This window comes from Rhipicephalus microplus, chromosome 7 (genome assembly GCF_043290135.1).
Source record: "Rhipicephalus microplus isolate Deutch F79 chromosome 7, USDA_Rmic, whole genome shotgun sequence".
NCBI classification, from domain to species: domain Eukaryota; kingdom Metazoa; phylum Arthropoda; class Arachnida; order Ixodida; family Ixodidae; genus Rhipicephalus; species Rhipicephalus microplus.
The window spans coordinates 125,176,605-125,198,295 of NC_134706.1; the positions used below are offsets into that span (position 1 = coordinate 125,176,605).

Here is a 21,691-nt window from a genome sequence, read left to right on the forward strand (position 1 = left end):
GAAGCCAGGCCCCCGGCTTGTTCGAAGCCTGCGAAATGGATGTTGTGGAAATTGAGGGGGAGACGCTGTCTCCCGAAGAGTACAACGACACTCAAGGATGGGTTGTGGCCCATGAACGACGCAAGAAGGCAAAAGACAAGAGATGCGGAATCAGCCACGAACGCAGGAGGTGCGTCCATGGAGGCGTCTCGGAGACTGAAGGATTTTTTGCATCGCCGGCCAGTGCCAAAAGAACCGCAACTACAAGGAGACAATTACAAGGTTGTAATACGCCCAAGAGGAGGTCTGGACTTGACGCGACAGAGTCTAGCGCTCATAAGAGACTGTGTTCTACGAGCGACAAAAGTACAGCCTGACATTGCTGGGGAAGCTACTCTCAGAATCAACATGCTACAAAATACCATGATCATGAGCAAACCTGGTCTGGCCAATGCAAAAGAATAGAGCAACATCAAGGAAATTATGACCAATGACAAGAGCTATGCTACAGCCCCTTATGTAACAGCACCAGAAAACACATCTAAAGGGGTTATCCACGGAATACCGAAGTATGGTAATCAAGAAGACATAGAAAAGAGCTTGGTCAATCAGAGGAACCCGACAATTCTACATGCACGACGTATGGGACTTACTGAGTCAGTGGTCATTGTTTTCGAATGGTTGTTTGTGCCGTATTTTGTATACTACCGTGGTGCCGAATAAAGGTGCTTCCTATACAAGAAGCAATATGAAACATGCCCTACTTGTGGTCGAATTGGACATCGGGCGGATGTCTGCCCACAGCCTGACAGCAAGAAATGCCGTGGTTGTGGGGTGCTCAATTCAACTGAAAAACACCAGTGCGTCCCTAGGTGCAGCCTTTGCGGGAAAGGTCATCTTACAGGGGACAAAAATGCAAAGAACGGTTTAGGACCCCGTACCTTCGAAGAAAAGATGGTGAGAAAAGGAACAACAACAAGGCGATGAACGAAGAGAAATGAAGATTTTGTCGAACACTAGAGCAAGACAGGCATGGAGGGAAGGGTATTCACCAGAAAATCCAACGGAGGAGAATGGCAACGCCACCCAGGACAGAGGGGGACGACGCAGAGATCGTTCCAGCTCCTTCCCGCGACTCACCGAAGGGGAAAGAGAAGGGACTCAACACGAACCCAGATCCGCATCCAGATCAAGGTGCACTCGTCAACACAGATCCACGTCACGGGCCAAATCCAAGACAAGGGCAACGACATCACCTCAAGGAGAGTCCCACGTCCTGGCGGCGGTCGGGGCAGTCAACAAATGGTGAGCTTGGTGGGCGAGGTATCAGGGGGGTCTCTCCGGTCTGGGAGTTTGCCTGAGGTTGTAGCAGAAGGGTCCACCCTAGGTCAAGAGCTAAACCATATTAAGAAAATGCTAGAGCAACTCACCCGTGAAAACGCGAAACAGAGGAACGAAATAAAACAACTAAAGGAAGAGAACTCTAAACTCAGGCAAAATCAGCTGCGCGAGTCAACTAGCTCCATAGCATCGTGTAGTCGAATTTTAACTCCAGTGCCTGCACAGGAGTCAGGAGTGCATGCAGCGAAACGAAGACCAGAGGAAATATCTCCTGTGGAAAGTGAAGACCTCTCGATACCCCCGGAAAAGAAAGTCGAGAATATGCTCAGAGAACTTACTAAGGTAATGCAACAACAATTCACAGGATTGCAGCTGCAGCTCGTAGAAATAAAACAAGGAATAGGTAGCATAGAAAATCGACTAACGCTGGCGGAGAACACGCAAACAGATTTGAGGTCTATAGGAGCAGGCCCGGTTAAAACTACTACTAAACCCTACAACCGGCCGACTACGACCGAAGTAATCGAGATCGCAGGGGAAGGGACCGTTCCTAGACATAGCACGACGTAATCAGTATAAAATTTGGCAGTGGAACTGTCGTGGGTATCGCCGGAAACGGGCTAACTTACAACAGTTCCTAAACAGAAAGGAGGCACCAGACGTCATCGCCTTACAGGAAACTGGAGGAATGGCTAAATTGTCGAATTACAAATCCTATGGTACCCCTGATGAAAAAACGTCCGTAACAAACCTCGTGCGAAGAAATCTCACGGTGATAGAACATGATACAGAAATTTGCGATGTCGATCATGTTCTTGTTGAGTTAGTTCCATCGCAGAAGAGTGGTGAAAGTCTATCCATGTTAAATGTCTATAGCAGCCCCATACAAAAAACAAAATTTAGGTTACTTTTAAGAAAAACGATCAGCATTACTAAAAAGCAAGCACTGGTTATAGTAGGAGATTTCAACGCGTTGCATGCGGCATGGGGTTGTGACAAAGAAAACATTAAAGGTAGAAATCTCTGGATCAACGCCCAACAGGAGGGCCTTACGTTAATAACCGACCCGCTTTTCCCAACTAGGATTGAAAAGAGCGTATCCAAAGATACGTCTCTTGACCTCACGTTTACTAATAATATCATCGAAACTTATTGGCTTAATACAAAAGAAAATATGGGCAGTGACCACTATATATTTGAGACCACGCTTAAAGCAGGTCCACGTAAAAGAGAAGGCAAAGAATTAAGGATGGTTGAATGGGATAGCTTTAGAAAAATCAGAGAGAAGGAAGCATGCGATGTCATCGAAGGCTTAGATGAATGGCTGGGGAAACGTAAGCAAAATATTCAAATCTATCTAAGACCATACCAAAAACACAAGGACTAGAAAGCACAGACAGTGAGCTCCTACATATGTGGGAGGCAACAAAGAGCCTAGGAAAACGGTGGAAAACACAACAACACAACAAACGCCTTAGAAAAAGGATAGCCACCCTCAGTAAAGATATTGAGAAGTAAGCGGAGCAACTATGCAGACAACAATGAGAGGAAAAGTGTGATGCGATGGAAAAACAAATAAGTCTCTCTAAAATATGGAACCTGTTAAGATGTCTGATAGACTCGGAAGTGAGCAAGACAGGACAACAACAAAACTTTATTAGACTTGTCCATAAATACAAAGGCACGGAGGAAGAACTGATTGAAGAAATCAGACAGAGATACATTGGCGATACAACGAAAGAGCAATTAGGCTCGTACAAAGGTAAAGAAAATGATTCCCTACACCGACCCATATTAGAGGCCGAGGTACGATCGGAACTAATGAAACTGAGCACAACATCAGTCCGGGGCCTTGATCGGATCACGAATAAAACGCTCAGAAACTTAGACGACAAATCTATCACAGCCCTCACCGAATATATGAACAAGTGTTGGGAAAAAGGTAAGATACCCAAGCAACGGAAAACGGCAACAATCATAATGATTCCCAAGCCAGGCAAGAAACTAGATCTTGATAATCTTAGGCCTATTTTCCTGACATCCTGCATATGAAAGTTATTAGAGCATGTCATCCTAACTCGCCTGCCAAATTATATGGAAGACAATGAGCTCTTTCCTCATACGATGATAGGCTTCAGAGCGAAACTGTCTACACAGGACATTATGCTTAAGATTAAACACCAAATAATTGATTCGGGTCTCAATACACACGACAAAAAGGTAATAGTTGGCCTAGATCTTAAATAGGCATTCGATAATACATCACATGAAGCTATACTTGCCAATCTTCAAGAGTTAGGGGTAGGAAAAAGAGTATACGATTATATAAAAGACTTTTTAACTGACCGAACTGCAAAAATAGTACTAGGCGAAGCAGAATCCCAAGAGTTTAGTCTGGGCAGCAGAAGTACGCCGCAAGGCTCAGTCTTATCCCCCTTTCTTTTTAACGTGGCCATGATAGGTCTTCCTACCAGACTGAAGGAAATTCCAGGACTCCACCATAGCCTCCATGCAGATGACATTACCTTATGGGTAGCAGAGGGTAGTGATGGATACATAGAGGAAACTTTACAAACAGCATTGAATGTTGTAGAAGAATATGCATCCATACAGGATTACAATGTTGACCGGAAAAATCGGAACTTCTCTTTTATAACCCGACATGTAGGGGTCAGAAAAGCATCCAGGAAAAACCTAACATTAAAGTCTTTGTTGGAAAAACGCAAATACCTACGGTTGAAAGCATAAGAATTTTGGGACTCCGAATCAGCTCAAACGGGCACAACGGAGAGGCGATTAGAATACTTGAAACCACTTGAAACATAGTGCGCAGCAAACTATGCGTCTACTTAAACGAATTTCAAACCGGCACTATGGTATGAAGGAAAATAATATGATAAGACTGGTACAGGTTTTTGTCATCAGTCGTATTGTATATGTGAATCCGCACCTCAGACTGCAAGTGGCCGAGAGAGAAAAGATGGACAGAATCATTAGACGAGTTTTCAAACAGGCGATCAGATTTCCAATTACTACCTCTAATGATAAATTACTTCCATTAGGGCTTCACAACACATCAGAAGAGGAATTTCTTTGGAGGAATTCCGTCGATGGAATTTCTCACCATAAGGCCGTTATTGTTGATTTAAATGTTGCTTGTAAGCCAGTACGACCAACGTTTAAGACTGTGCTGAATTTTGAATGCGCAGACGACACTTCTATTTTTGCTAAACTTGCAACATGCTTTGACGATTTCTTATCGAGTAGTGATCACTGCAGTATTGATACGTTGAATAACCAATTTTACAGTATAATTAATGAATGTATAGCGCAGTTTGTTTTTCACAAGAGCATAAACGTCATGCCAAACACCCTTGGTATACGATGTCAATTATACAGCTTAAACGTCGTATTAAGCGACTGCGAAAGCGACGGAGTGTTCACAATAATGACGGGGAGTCCCAAATTAACTTGCTTAAATCTGAACTAAAAGCTAAATTGAGTGATGCCAGAAAGTTTTACTCTAATACCACGTTAAGCTCTTTTATGAAAAATAATCCCATTAAGTTTTGGAAAACTATCAATCCTACCACGGCCTGTCCGTCAACCTTCATGATAGATGATGTGTCCTGCTCTGATTCATTCAAAATTTTTAAGCCTTTAATAAGTATTTCCAAACTGTATTTGGAGATGACAATGGAAGGACCCCTGACATTCGTAGCAGCCAGGAAATAGATTCGTTTCCAGCAATTGAAATTAGCTACACTGGCGTTCTTAACCTTCTGTTGAATATCGACACTATTAAAGGTGCTGGGCCAGATGGCATACCAAACATGTTTTTGAAGCGTTACGCAGAATGGAATGCTCGTTATTTATCAATAACTTTTGTTAAATCATTAGAAACAGGTATTGTGCCGACCGTTTGGAAAATCGCTAATGTAATTCCTGTGTTTAATTCGGGTAATAAGCAACTCATTTCTAACTACAGGCCTATTTCATTAACGTGTACCTGTTGCAAGCTTTTAGAGCACATAATTCATAAACATGTCCTTCAGCACCTCACTAATAACAACTTATTGTCCCGTAATCAGCATGGTTTCCGCTCTGGTTTTTCTACAACTACACAGCTCATTGAATTCACTCACGACATCGCTTCGGCTCTTAATACTCGAGGACAGGTTGACGCCATATTCATAGATTACAGCAAAGCATCTGATGTAGTATGTCACAAAAAACTTCTTACTAGACTCAGAAGTGTTATTAACGATGACAAAATAATAGGCTCGATAGCTGATTGGCTGCGTTTGAGGTCACAATTTCTTACGTTTGAGCATGCGCAGTCATCGTCGTGAGCAGTCACTTCCGGAGTTCCACAGGACTCGGTGCTTGGGCCCCTATTGTTTTATATTTATATTAATGATGTCACACAGGTCATTAAGGACACACCAGTGAAGCTGCGATTGTACGCTGACGACTGCGTTTTATATACTAGCGTAAATAATGCTCATGACCAAGATGTTCTGAACAAAGTATTTTCGTCCTTTTGTGGTTGGAGTGCCACGTGGCTAATGAACAATAATTACCAAAAAACTGTTCAAATGACATTTACTAATAAAAAACAGCCGCTAAGGTTTAGTTATAGTTACAATGGGCACTACCTAAACTGTGTTAATACATTCAAATATCTTTCTGTTACCTATTCTCAAAACCTAAAGTGGCACCATCACATTGAAACAATTTGCGCTAGAGCACTTCGAAAACTGGGATACATAAAACGAACACTCAAGCACTCTACCAAGGACTGCAAATTAACGGCGTATAAATCGCTCGTCCGACCATTGCTAGAGTACGCCTCAGCGGTATGGTCACCCTATACTGCACTTGACATAAATATGCTCAACGGCATACAGAAAAAAGCAATACGATTTATATTTGGCCGGTATGGCCACTATTTTTCTCCCTCATCTCACGCGTGCTCATTATCGTTAGAACCCCTTGCTTTCCGACGCACACTTGACCGTATCACTCTGCAACACAAGATTGTACACAGCCGCAGTTGCATTGAAGCACCGATTACGTTTTGTGATTCAGCACGACAAACCACGCGCCGATCTCACCCACTCAACATTGTTCCCTTCCAGCCATTTGTAAATTGCTTTAAGCATTCCTTTTTTCCAGCCGTTGTTGAGATTTGGAACAACCTAGATGGTTCTCTACGCGAAAAACCAATTGAACTGTTTTTGAAAGAACTGCCTAACCATATTTTGTAATAAGTTTTAAATGCTTTGTATGTTTCTTTGGTACTGCCTATTATATGTTCGTGCCTTTATTGCTAATGTATGTTCGTTAATGTACGTTATTGCTAATGTATGTTCGTTCCACTCCTGGTATGTCTCGTGTATCGAGACAGCAGTATCTGTAAATAAATAAATAAACACATCAGAAGAGCTTATAGAAGCTCAAAGAATCGCACAGTATGAAAGACTAACGCAGAGTAAAACAGGTAGAGCCATACTAGAGGAACTGGGTATAAACTACGCAAATCAATTTGGCACCAAAAAGAATATCCCGTATGAAATCAGGAAATGTTTAGTAATCTTACCGATTCCAAAAAACGTGCACCCCGAACATCACAAAGCAAGGAGAGCTGAAAGAGCGAAAAATATACATAACAACGTAAAAGATTTACCGGAAACAACATACGTAGACGCGGCCAAATACAAAGGAAATGACAACATGAATATAGCAGTAGTGGACTACAAAAGAAATCATAAGGTCAGCGGCTCGGTGAGAACGAGCTTTGCAAAAGAGGCGGAGGAAGCAGCTATTGCAATGGCCATAGCATCCACCTCGACTTCCCTCATTGTTAGCGACTCGCAGACGGCTGTGAGAAACTTTGCACGAGGGCGAATATCCCAAATAGCTTTAAGAATATTGGTTGAATGCAAAGACCAACGAACAATAGAAGTAGTCTGGGCACCCGCTCACTCCTCCTTGCCCGGCAATGAGGCTGCACACCAGACAGCTCGAAGACTTACAGACCGAGCTTCTAGATTGCCCTGGTCGAACGGGGAGGACGATGAGATATCTGAGCGGCTTACCACTTACAGAAATATTACGCAGTATTACAGGCTAAGCAGGAAAATTTATCCTCCCACACACTCGTCATTGAACAAAGGACAGGCGGTGGCGTGGCGCCTACTCCAGACCCACACGTTTCCTAGTCCGGTAACAATGAACCGCTGCTTGCCGGAACTTCATTCGGACAAGTGTAAATTTTGCCACGACAGGGCGGACTTGAGCCACATTTTATGGGCATGCCCGCAGGCCCCCTTGAGAGGCGAATTTCCAGACGGGAGTGGATGGGATGCCGCGCTCCTCAGCTCTGACTCTCAAATACAAGCCCGCTTAATACGGCAGGCCGAAGACGCCGCCAGGGCCCATGGGATCATGGCCGTCGTCTAGGTTTAATCCTCCCTTCTCCTCTCGCACCTGAAAGGGGAAGAGGACCTTTTTGCTAACTAAATAAAGCTTGTTCATCATCACATTAGCTTCTTCTAAAAGCCGTCTAGATAAGACATGCTACCTTAAAAGTTGCGTTATGGAAAATCATCAGAGGTAGGTGTTTTTGTTTTCTTCCAGATGATGACATGTTTTACGTTCTAGTCATTTACAGTTTTTGCTGTGGCAACTAATATAGACTTGAAAAGTAGCAGGCAGCCACAACCAATCAGTGATATCAGCTCTGTGTTAAAGTCTCTTTCGAGGGGGCTTTCTATGCTTCCCGGCAGGATGACAGGAAAATAATGTCTGAACTGCGTTCGGTTTTTGGTTACTTTCTCCCAAATTGTTACAAGGTATGCAGCTCAAGTTTGTCTTCAATGAAATATAGCAAGAATACGCAGAAAGCAGCTAGTCATCCAGGCACGATGAATAACTGTTTGCAAAAGGACAAGTGTTTAATACAAGCAGTGCTGAAGATTCAATCAGTTTAAATCAATCAGTTACAAAACTTCCCGGAAGTATTTCATAACATTGAGAGTCGTAACTGACTGGTGAATTTTTGTGGTCGAAAATCATCTGTGTAATAATTTGGTCTCAATTTACATCGATAAAAATATCCCAAAAAAGCCACAGAAAGTTCATTTTTAAGCATTCACTACCACAGCCAGGATTTCAGACCTGCGCCACGAAGTCAATAAACTGACAAGCGAGCACAATCAAGAAAACACCTCTTGGACGTCACCCGTATGCACAAAAAATCGAGTATAATCAGCAACCAATTAATTATGTGTGCGTGGCATACAAGTTCAAAAGCGAATTGAGAAACTAAATAAAAGACAATGTTCGCTAGCTGACGCTGCTCCTCTGAATTATAACGGGCGTGTTTGTCTTCACGACGAAAGTCTTAGATGCCTTCATGAAGCGCGAAATATCACTGCCGGCGTCTCGCGTTCAAGGCGTCTCGCGCTGTCAAGGACAAGGGATGCAAAAAATCTTCATCACGAGATGACGTCACCGCACGCCTTGACGACGTTCCGTATCACAAAACTTGTGGCATTACAATGACTTCACTTTGCCGTCACGTGACAGCCTGCGTAGCATAAAAAAGCGACCATTTTTTCTATCAGGATGGTGTTGTTTTTTTCTGAATAATTTTCCCTGCAGTGCTTTATTTCTTCTCTTTAGTGCCCCATTGCACTCGTGTCATTTTTTTTGGTGGAAGTATACACCCTTCACCTGAATATAAAAAAGACCTTCACTTGGACTCCATCGCCAGCGTCACCTAGATATTTCTGGGCATTCACATTTTTTTCTTATTGATATTGATCAGATCCTAACAAACATGACAAATGCAATTGAGAAGCTATGTCATTTTTCGTGGGGTGCTGGTGGTAGGAAGCAGTTTTTTTTGGCCATTTCAGACTGAATAACAATTTTCTACGTGTGATTTCATGGAGTGTCAGCAGAATACCATGCATAGACTCCTATTTTTATGCAACCCGAAGTTAGCAGATCCCACGAACAGTAGGAATCGATGATATTCGAAGCATGTATGAAAAAGATTGATATGTCACTTAAAAATCAGTACAACTTTTTGAGGTGGAGGTAAATGTTGCCGTCCATGACTTCTGTGTCATGATCGTCATATTTGGATTTGTCGTTTACCTTAGTCACTCATTCACGTCACGTGATACCAAATTTAATATATGTGGAGTTAGCGAAATGGCCGCGAGAACGCTATGAGGGTAGTATGTTGTAATGTTCTTGCATGACACGCGTGTCAAGATTATCATGTTTGCTCCAGCCATATATTTCGTCATCTATTGACGTCACGTAACACCAAATTTGGTATAAGTGGAGATAGCAAAACAGACGCGAGCACATCATGAATGGCCCACTTTACTTCAATGTAGCGTTGGCGCCCGCTCACGCTGGTCACAGCGACGCTACATATACGTTTGCAAAATGCGAGCACTCTAAGTCTGACGCCAAACGCGACCGGCGCGACCAGCGTTCATTGGGAACACGGGGTACCCCACAGGGAGCAGTGTTATCACCACCCCTTTTCAACATTGCTATGATGCGCCTTCCAAGCGAATTGGCCAGGGTGGAAGGCACACAACACGCAGTATATGCCGACGATATTTCAATCTGGACCACTGAAGGGAGCCTTGGTGAATTGCAGGAACGCCTTCAGCAGGCCGCATCCATAGTCGAGGCGTATGCCAACGATTGTGGACTCCAATGTGCTCCAAACAAATCAGAGCTTCTGCACGTTAGAGCGAAGCCAAGAGATAAGTCAGCCATACACATCTCCCTGTCTGGGGTTCCCATCAGAGAGGTGGAGGAGCTCCGGATTCTGGGCCTGCTCATTCACCACAGACTCAGACCGGACTCCACTATAGCGAAACTCAAGAGAATAGGCGAACAGGTAGGGCGCATGATCCACCGCGTTTCCAACAAGCGGGGTGGTCTGCGGGGCAGGAACGCGCTTCGGCTTGCGCATGCCTTCATGACTAGCCGGATCCTCTACGCCGTCCCATACCTTCGCACTAACAAGCAAGAAGACGAAAGAATAGATGCCATCATTCGTAAGGCTACTAAACGAGCTCTGGATCTCCCGGTGGCCACTTCCAACGCCAAACTGAGGGCGTTAGGTGTGCTCAACTCCTACCAGGAGTTGCGGGAGGCCCACCTTATGAATCAATATACGCGGCTCGTGCAGACGGCTCCCGGGCGCCGCCTGCTAAACCGCTTACATATACAGCACACTTGCACTGCAGAGGAGGCGGAGCGTATTCCGGAACTGTGGCGGCATATGCTCTCGGTCGCTCCACTCCGCAGTAACATGGATAAGCACACGCACGAAACCAGAAGACAGGCGCGGGCTCGGACGCTTGAGAGGCAACACGGCTCCCGACATGGTGTACTCTACGTAGATATAGCAGGGCCTTCGCCCACGGGATTTTACACGGCCTGTGTAGTTCATCGGGAAAAGCATGTCAATGGGCTCTCGTTCCGAGCACAAAATCCAGAGCGAACTGAGGAAGTCGCGATAGCGCTTGCTGCTGCGGACCCCAACTCGAAAGTTATCATCACGGACTCCCGGAAAGCACGTACTCATTACTTGGTAGGAGAGATATCCCCCCTAGCCAGCCAAATTCTAAAACGGGCTCTCGCTGATCCAGCCCCGAAACGCATCGTATGGGCTCCTGGCCATCAGGGCTTACGAGGTAAAGAGGCCGCTGACGCGGCCGCCCGAGCGCTTACCCACCGGGCTCCTCACCTTGGCTCTTATGACTCGGAGGCCAATACACCGCTGCTGCGGTTCAAGGAAATTCTGACCTATTATCGTGACACTCACCGCTTTTACCCGGCTCCTGCAAAGGGGCTGAGTAAGGCGGAAGAGCGAACTCTAAGGCGCCTGCAGACAGGTACTCTACTCTGTCCTGCAATCCTAAAGCATTTCGATGCGAACACAGATGGGCGGTGCCCACACTGTGGGGAGACGTGTGATATCTTCCACATGGTATGGGCATGTCCGAAAAATCCCCACCTACCCCCTTCCCCTACCCCTTCCCGAGAGGCATGGGAGACTGCCCTCCTCAACTGCTCATCACTAGAGTCTCAACGGGCTCTGGTGAGACGGGCGCGAGTAGGGGCCTCGGCATGCGGTGTCCTGGACTAAGGACGCCAACCATGTAGCAGGGTCATGCTTTGGCCCCGTACCTCTCTATTTTATAATAAATGTTTTTCATCATCATCATCATCATCGGCGAAGCCCGACGGCTACCGGCGCGAAAAGCGACATGCTGCATTTCGCACCGATGCGTTACCCAGACAACACTACGCCTCCCTGTTTTCGTGACGGAGGGACTCCGGACGCGATGAAACGCGCATGCGCCAAAGCAAAGCAACGCGGCGCGCCAGGACCGGTTCCTGGCGTCGCAACGCCGGCGTGACGCGACCAAATGAACGACGGCAAGCACGCGGACCACATAACGTCGAAATGTGTTAGTGCCTTGACTTTGGCATGTAGTCATGTTATCATGCTTGCGCCAGTCACATACCTTCGTCATCCATTCACGTACCATAATACTAAATTTGGTATATGTGACGCTAGCGAAACAGTCATGGGTGTATCATGAGCGTGGTATTTGGTCATGTTTTGGGATGGCACGCATGCCATGATTTTCATGCTAAGGTCTGTTACTTGTGTTCCCCATGCAATCATGTCATACCATACCAGTTTTGCAACATGCCATGTGAAGGAAACCACCGCAAGAACTGCACGACCATGAAATGTAAATCATGACGTTCATGACATACATGTCATGATTTTATGCTATGACTAGTCAAATATGTTTGTTTTACAGTCATGTTGTGCTATACCCAGTTTGGTATCAATACGATTATCCAAACGACCAGAAGAGCTAAAAGTCGTAGTCGGCTAGATAGATAGATAATACGCTAAAAGCAATTGAAGTTCGCTAAGAAATGCTTCGCATTTTAAAAAAGGGCAGATACCACGTGCAGTGGGAATGGATGTTACACGAAGCACGAATGAGAAATGTTGGCATGTCGTTTTAAAATCAGCACAACGTTACGAGGTGGAGGCAAATGATGCCGTACATGTCTCTCGTGTCATCATTATCATGTTTGGATGTGTCGTTCACCTTCATCATCTATTCACGCCACGTGATACCCAATTTAGCGTATGTGGAGTTAGCAAAACGACCACGAGCACGCTATAAGCATGGTATGTTGTCACGTTCTTGCATGACACGCATGGGAGGATTACCATGTTTGCACCAGTCATATATTTCGTCATCTAATGACGTCACGTAGCGCCAAATTTGGTATATGTGAAGCTAGCGAAACAGCTGCGAGCACACTATGAGCGTGGTATATTGTCATGTTCTTACATGACACGCATGTCACGAATTTTAATGTTTACACCAGTCATATATTTCGTCTTCCATTGATGTGACGCAACACCAAACTTGGTATATATGAGCTAGCGAAACGGCCGCAAACACATGATGAAGGGCCCAATATAATACAATGTAGCGTTAACGCGCACGCACGCTGGTCACAGCGATGATATGGTAGCAAAACGTAAGCTTTCTATAGGCTGACGCCAGGCGCGACCAGCGTCCGTCGGCGCGGCCCGAAGGCAACCAGCGCGAAATGCGAAATGCTGCATTTCGCGCCTATGCGTTACACTGCGTCTTCCTCTTTTTTGTGAGGGAGGGACGCCAGACGCGCTGAAAGGCCCATGTGTCAAAGCAACGCAGCGCAGTGCGCGCCTGAGAGTATATGGCAGGAGCAGTGCCTGGCATGGTAACGCCGACGCGACGCGACAAAACAAACACAGGTGAGCACGCGCACCGCGTTACGTCGAACTGTCATCATCATCATTATCAGTCTACGTCTACGGCAGGATATAGACCTCTCCCAAGTTCCGCCAGAGAACTCCGTCCTGTGCTTGCTGCTGCCAATTTATACCAACAATCTTCCTAATCTGATCTACCCAGCTAACCTTCTGTCTCCCCCTAAATCGCTTGCCTTCTCTAGTAATCCAGTTAGTTACCCTTATTAAGCAGCGGGTATCCTGTCTATGTGTTGCATGCCCGGCCCATGTCCATTCCCTCCAGTTGATTTCACTATGATATCCTTAACCCCGGTTTGTTCCCTGATCCACTGTGCTCTCTTCTTGCCTCTTAAGTTTACACCTGTACCAATTTCCTTTCTATAGCTCGCTGCGTCGTCCTCAATTTAAGCTGAACCTTCTTTGTAAGTCTGCAGGTTTCTGTTCCATGGCTAAGTACCAGCAAGATGTAGCTGTTATATACCTTCCTCTTGAGGGATAGCCGCAATCTACCTGTCATACTTTGAGAGTGCTTGCCAAATGTGCTCCAGCCCATTCTTATTCTTCTACTTACTTCAGTCTCGTGATTCGGCTCCGCGGTTATTACCTTTCCTAAATAGACATAGTATTTTAAAACTTCAAGTGCACTATTACCTATCTCGAAGCACTGTTGTCCTCCAAGGGTGTTGTGCATTACTTTCGTTTTCTGCCTATTAATTTTAAGACCTGCTTTTCTGCTCTCCTTGTCTAACTCCGTAATCATGACTTAAACTTCGACCCCTGAGTTACTCAGCAACTCAATGTCGTGTGCGAAGCGCAGGTTACTGAGGTACTCTCCATTACATTTTATGCCTAACTGTCCCTATTTTAGGCCTCGGAAAACCTCCAGTAAGCACGCGGTAAATAGCATTGAGTAGATTTTATCCACTTTCCATACACATTTCATCATTGGTATTCTGTTGCTTTCTTTACGAAGAACTATGGTAGCAGTTGATCCACTGTAGATTTCTTCCAGGATATATATATATATATATATATATATACATTTATATATATATATATATATATATATATATATATATATATATATATATATATATATATATATATATATATATATATATATATATATATATATATATATATATATATATATATATATATATGGTTCGTCGACGCCCTGATTCCACAGTGTCTGCATGACTGCTGATATTTCTACTGAGTCAAACGCCTTCTCGTAATCTATGAATGCTATGTATAGGGGTTGGCTATAGTCTGAGAATTTCTCTATTACCTGTTTGATAGTATGAATGTGGTCGATTGTTAAGTAGCCTGTTCGAAATCCTGCTTGTTTCTTTGGTTGATTGAATTCTAATGTTTTCTTTACTCTGTTAGCAATTACCTTTGTAAATAGCTTGTATACTACAGAGAGCAAGCTGATCGGCCTGTAATTCTTCAAGTCCTTGTCATCTTCTTTCTTATGTATTAAGATGTAGTTAGCGTTCTTCCAAGACTCTGGTACTCTTCCCGTCAGGCGACACCTCGCAAACAGGGTGGCTAGTTTTTCTAACACAATCTGTCCTCCATATTTCAACAGATCTGATGTTACCTGATCCTCACCAGCAGCTTTGCCTCTTTGCATGCTCTCCAAAGCTTTTCGGACTTCTTCTATCAGTACTAGTTAGGTGTCATCTGGGTTACTGCTAGTTCTTATATTAAGGTCGTGGTTGTGCTTGGTACTGTCAGATCTCTGTAAAACTTCTCCACTATTTTATATATCCTATTCATATTGGTAGTCATTTTGCCTTCCATGTCCCTCAGTGCATACATTTGATTTTGCCTATCCCAAACTTCCTCTTCACTGCTTTGGCACTTCCTCCATTCTTTGGAGCGTGTTCAATTATCTCCATGGTATATCTTCTTACATCTGATATCTTACAGTTATTAATCAGCTTCGAATGCTTGACCTTTTTTGTCTGTTGTACTTGATGCCTTCATGCTATGACGCTTCCAAATGAGATTCTTCGTTTTCTGGAACCGCTTGCCAGTGTCCTGTCTAACTAATGTACCTCCTGCTTCCACCGCACACTACGTAATGATACTCATCAGATTATCATTCATTGCGTCAACGCTAAGGCTGGTTTGATCGATAAGAGCTGAATACGTGTTCTTAAGAGAAACTCTGAATTTACGTACTTTTCTCTCAGTGCTAGCTCATTGATTAGCTTCTTGCGTATCAGTTTCTGTCGTTCGTTCTTCAAGTATAGGCGAATTCAGGACCGCACTATTTTATGGTCACTGCGCCATTCCTCGCCAAGCAATTCCACATCCTGCACGATGCTAGGGTGTGCACTCCGTGTAAAGTCTACTTCGTTCTTATTGTCGCCATTAGTGCTCCTTTACGTCCACATAGATTCCCTCACTTTCAGTAGAAAGTATTCAAAATCCATAAATTATTGCGTTCTGCGAATTCTACTAGTAGCTCCCCTCAAGCGTTTCTAGTGCTGATGCGATAATCTCCGACTGCCTAGTCTCCAGCCTGTTTCTTCCATACTTTTGCATTGAAATCTCCTATCAGTATAGTATACTGTGGTTTTACGTTACTCATTGCTGATTGCACTTCTTCATAGAAACTTTCAAATTAAATGTGGCATGTAGTCATGTTCTTATATGACACGCATCTCATGGCTATCATTTTTGCACCAGTCAAATACCTTCGTCATTCATTGGCGTCTCGTAATAATAAATTGGGCATATGTGAACCTAGAGGAACGTCCGCGAGCGCATCATGTGTGTGGCATGTAGTCATGTTGTTACATGACACGCATGTCGTAAATATTATGTTTGTATTTGTCATTTACCAATGCCATCCGTTCGCGTCGCGTTTGGTACATGTGAAGCTAGCGAAACGGCCACGAGCGCATCATGAGCGTAGCATGTATTCATGTTGCTACATAACACGCATCTCATGTTTATCAGGGGCGAAGCTCCTTATAGCGTGGCTCGTGCGTCCCTCGTAGTACGTAAGCACCAGTGGCACATACCCGAAATAGCGGTCCTTACGATTTTGACCTACAAGGTGGTTCTGGTGAGAGATTTCTTCTGTGCGTTGTTGAACAATAAAAGATAGTGCTCAATGCTTATGCTAATGGCTGCTAAGGGGGCATGAGAGACAGGAGCAATCAGCCTTTAGGTAACGCGCACGCTGCGATCCCCCTTAGCAGCTATTGGCATGTACATTGAGCATGATCTGACAAGAAAGGGTTGCTACGTTATACTCGCTGGGTGTAACCTCCTTGGTTTTAGAAAGGTTTAGCGAGCGTTGGGCCACATAGCCATGAATACAGTGAACTAGTATATACCATGAACTCGAGGTGGTAAAAGGTGGGAAGTAAACCCGAAGTGCAAGCCGTAAGAAAGTGTGCATGTGCCACCTCCCGTTTAGTCCTTGAAATGTCCGCTGGATGGTGGTGCTTCTATATGGAGAATATATGATGAAAAGATGCGAGATGGTGGTACTTGGAGTGCTGAATAGATGGACGAACGGACACACAGACAGATGCATGGATGGACGCATGAACAGACGCAGGCACGGATGCATGGACGAACGCAGGGACGGACGCACGAACAGACGCTCGTACGGACAGGTGAATGGACGCATGGACGGTTACACAGACGTACGCAGGGATGGACGGAAGCAAGAACTAATGGAAGGATGAATGCTTCGCCCCACTCCCCATCATTACCTCCGTGGATATGCTGCCATTTTTTTATGTTTGCATGAGTATGATACCTTCGTAATACATTCACGTCCCGTAATACTAAATGTGGTGTAAGTGAAGCGAGTAAAATGGCCACCAGCGCATCATGAGCATGGCATGTAGTCATGCTGTAACATGACACGCATCTCATGATTATCGTGTTTGCACCAGTCACAAACATACTTGCGTAATCCATTCACGTACTCTAATACCAAGTTTGGTATATGTTCTAGTAAAACGGCCGCAAGCACATCATAAGCGTGGCATGTAGTCATGTTGTTACATGACGCGTATGTCATGTGTTTCATGTTAGGGTCTGTCGCTTGTGTTCGTCATACCATGCGGTCATGTCATACCATACAAATTTTGCAACATGAGATGTCAACGAAACCACCACCAGAGCAGCAGGACCATGAAATGTTAATCATAACATTCTTGACATACATATCATGATTTTCTTGTTATGACTAGTGAAATATGTTCTTGATACATTCATGTGTTGCCATATCAAGTTTGGTATCGATACCATTATTGAAACGGCCAGAAGAGCTAAAAGTCGTAAGCTTCCAGATAGATAGATAGATAGATAGATAGATAGATAGATAGATAGATAGATAGATAGATAGATAGATAGATAGATAGATAGATAGATAGATAGATAGATAGATAGATAGATAGATAGATAGATAGATAGATAGATAGATAGATAGATAGATAGAATCGGTCAAAGTCACTGAACTTCGCTAAAAATGCTTCGCATACAAAATAAAACTGGCAAATCCTACCCACAGTGGGAATCGATGATATGCGAAGATAAATGAGACATGGTGATATATCACTTTAAAATCGGCACAACGTCACGAGGCGGAGGTAAGTGATGCCGTACATGACTTCCGTTTCATGATTATCATGTTTGGATTTGTCGTTTACCTTCGTCAGTTATTCACGTCACGTGATACCAAATTTAGTATATATGGAGTTAGCGAAACGGCAGCAAGCACGCTATGAGCGTGGTATGTTGTCGTGTTTTCTCATGACACGTGTGTCAGGATTATCACGTCTTCACCAGTCAAATATTTTGTCATCTATTGACGTCACCTAACAAACAATTTGATATATGTGGAACTAGCGAAACGGCCACGAGCGCATCTTGAGAGGGCCAAAATGCTCCGATGTAGCTATGACGCGTGCGCACTCTTCGCACAGCGAGGTTACGTTAGCGAAACGCGAGCACTCTATAGTCTGACGCCAGGCGCGACCAGCGTCCGTTGGCGCAGCCCGACGGCAACCGGCGTGAAATGCGACATGCTGAACTTTGCGCCGATGCGTTACGCAGACAGCACTGCGGCTCCTTCTTTTCGTAACGGAGGGACGCCGGACGCGCCTAAACGCGCATGCGTCGAAGCAACGCAGCATGGCGCGCCCCTGCGAGTATGTGGCAGAACCAGTGCATGGCGTTGCAATGCCGGCTTGATGCTACAAAATGAACACCGGTGAGCACGCGCATTCCGTCACATCGAAATGTATTGATGCCTTGACTGTGGCATGTAGTCATGTTCTCACATTACACTCATCTCATGATTATCATGTTTGCACCAGTCACATATCTTCGTCATAAATTGGTGTCACGAAATACCAAATTTTGGCTAATTTGAAGCTATAGAAACGGCCGCGAGCGCATCATTAGTGTGGCATGCAGTCATGTTCTCACATGACACGCATGTCATGATCATCATGTTTGGATGTGTCATTTACCTATGTCGTCTGTTGGCGTCGCGTACTACCGAGTTTGGTAATGTGAAGCTATCGAAACGGCTGCGAGCGCATCATGAGCGTAGCATGTAGTCATGTTGTTACAATACACGCATCTCATGTTTGTCATGTTTGCACCTGTATCCTACCTTCGTCGTCCATTTACGTCCCATAATGCGAAATTTGGTATAAGTAAAACTATCGAAATGGCCGCCAGCGCACCATGAGCGTGGGATGTAGTCATATTGTTACATGACACGCATATCATGACTATCATGTTTGCACCAGTCACATAACTTTGTTATCTATTCACGTATCGTAATACCAAACTTGGTATATGTGACGCTAGCAAAACAGGCGCGAGTGCATCATGCGCGTGGCATGTAGTGATGTTGTTACATGACAGTCATGTCATGATTTTCTTGTTAGGGTATGTCGCTTGTGTTTTCCATGCAAATATGCCATACAATACTAATTTTGCAACATGTCATGTAAAGATAATCACCACAAGTGCTGCAGGACCTGAAACGTAAATCATAACATTTATGACATAAATGTCAGGATTTGCTTGTTATGACGAGTAAATATGCTCTCCACACAATCATGTTGTGTCACACCAAGTTTGGTAATGATACCATTATTCAAACTGCCAGGAGAGCTAAATGTCGTGGGCGGCTACATAGATAGATAGATAGATAGATAGATAGATAGATAGATAGATAGATAGATAGATAGATAGATAGATAGATAGATAGATAGATAGATAGATAGATAGATAGATAGATAGATAGATTGAAAAAGGAAACGCTCAAGGTCGCTGAAGTTTGCTAAGAAATGCTTCGCATTTAAAACAACGTACATCAAACGGGAAGAATACTTACAATATCTATTCATTCATTCATTTATATATATACTCATTTTTTTACAAGTACCTTACAGGCCTCGCAGAGGCATCGTGTAAGGGTGGTCGATACAAAGTAATAAGAAATTGGGTTAACAAGTCAGTAAGTACAATTTAGTACGTCAACAACAGGAAAAATATGTCCATGTACACAAGTAGTCGTATGTATTCCGCATGAATAGGTAAGTTTAAAGCATGTAAAATGAAATGCAATAGCGTGTTGGACAGATTCAAATGAAGCGTATTGAAACAGACTGCGCAGTTTACGGTGCTGGTTTGGGTTAATGAACAAAACTTCAAACAACAGCTTCACTGTGATGATGAAATAAAAAGAAAAATGGGATACATGAATGCCGGGAGTAAGTGGACCAGCTATGCATTATCAGTGAAATGGTTGAGAAGATGCTCGCGAAATTTATTGCTATTTGGCTGGAGGCCGATGCTGTTTGGAAGATCATTCCACAGTCACATGGTATGTGGAAGTGACGAGTAATTAAAAGCATTAGTGGTGCCGTAGAGGCGGATGTAGCTGAAGTCATTATATACAGCAATCGGTGGTGCTTTCGTACGAGCAATAAGAAAAAGCTGTACGTCGCAAAGAGAATATTTTTTGGTGAAAGTAAGTTCTTTTGGTCGACGTTTGTGCAGCCGATTGTTCTTACGAAAGTAATTACGCATACTTTGAATATCTCAAAAAAGAGCATACTTATTTGTATTCTGGTTGAAACAGTTATAGGCACAACAATACAGCATAGCGACAGCAAACAGCACAGAAAACAAAAAGGTCGCAATACTTGGTACGCGAACCTACGAGTAGTACCGGCGAAAAAAGGCGCGAATGAAAAAGAAAAATATAGGCACAACGCAAGATTCACGCATCTCGAAGGGCAAACGCGAAGGTCCTAAAACCGTCGCTGCACCTCGTAGGGCACGTATTTGTATGAAGATCCAGTGGATATACGAATTCACGGTTTTCTCAGCATGCTTCTTCATCATGATTCACTTCCTGAATATGATGTTTTTATTTTGGTGTGGGAGAATGCTATGAGTTTGAGCGTCACTTCATAGATATGACGCTTTTATTTTGGTATGGAAAGATGTCATGAGCCAGGCTAACGCTAGAAGAAAAAAGCCACCTGGACTTTTTCCGATTCACCGACAAAATGACACTTCTCTTAAATAGATTTGTGGAGGTAAACGTCTCAAAACCACCATATGAAATTCAGAGACGCCATAGTGAAGGGCTCCGGAAGTTTTGACCACGTGGGATTCTTTAACGTGTGCCCAAATCTGAGCACACGGGACTACAGCCTTTTCACCTGTATCCAAAATGCAACCGCCACAACCGGGATACGTTCCCAGGACCTGCGAATCAGTAGCTGACTAACTTAGCCACTAGACCACCATGGCGGGGCACTTTTTTTTTTTTTGAAAACGCACCTTATAGGACGGACGTGTAGAAAAGATGCCTTGAAAAAATTATCATGTATGTCATGCTGATCATTCCAGTTCCCTTTACTAAAAGCGCCTGCCACGGTTGTCTAGTAGCTAAGGTACTCGTCTGCTAACCCAAAGGTCGTGAGATCTAATATCGGCTGCAGCGGCTGCATTTTAGATGGAGGCGAAAATGCTGTAGTCCCGTGTGCTCAGATTTGAGTGCACGTTAAAAAACCCTAAGTAGTCAAAATTTCCGGATCTCTTTACTACGGCTTCTTTCATAATCGTATGGTAAGTTTGGGACACTCAACATGACATATAAATCAAATCAATCACTTTACCAAACTGTAAAGGCGTAGTGGCAAATATGAAATGAGCGTTTGTAAAGCTGCAGAGTATGTGAGCGTGGCGCAGTGGTTAGCGTGCCCGTCCTTTGTTGACGCGTGCCAAAATGTCGAGGCTTCGACTACCATTGACTGGAACTTTTTTCCTGGCTTTCTGATGAAGTGTATTTTTAGACGTCATATTAGTGATGAAAATAGGTCACAGAAGTCTTGGCGGCTCCAAGTGTAAAACGCTTTCGCATTGAAAGGCGCACTTCTTGACTTTTTTAAGCCTAGTTCATAACTGCGTGACATTTTTGTG

The 21,691-nt window shown here is 44.0% G+C and overlaps 1 long non-coding RNA gene across 3 annotated transcripts in view; it reads left to right on the top strand.

Moving 5' to 3' along the window:
* Positions 1 to 21,691, top strand: part of LOC142767070 (uncharacterized) — a 57,240-nt gene that overhangs the window by 14,761 nt on the left and 20,788 nt on the right. The gene's annotated exons all lie outside the window — the stretch shown is intronic.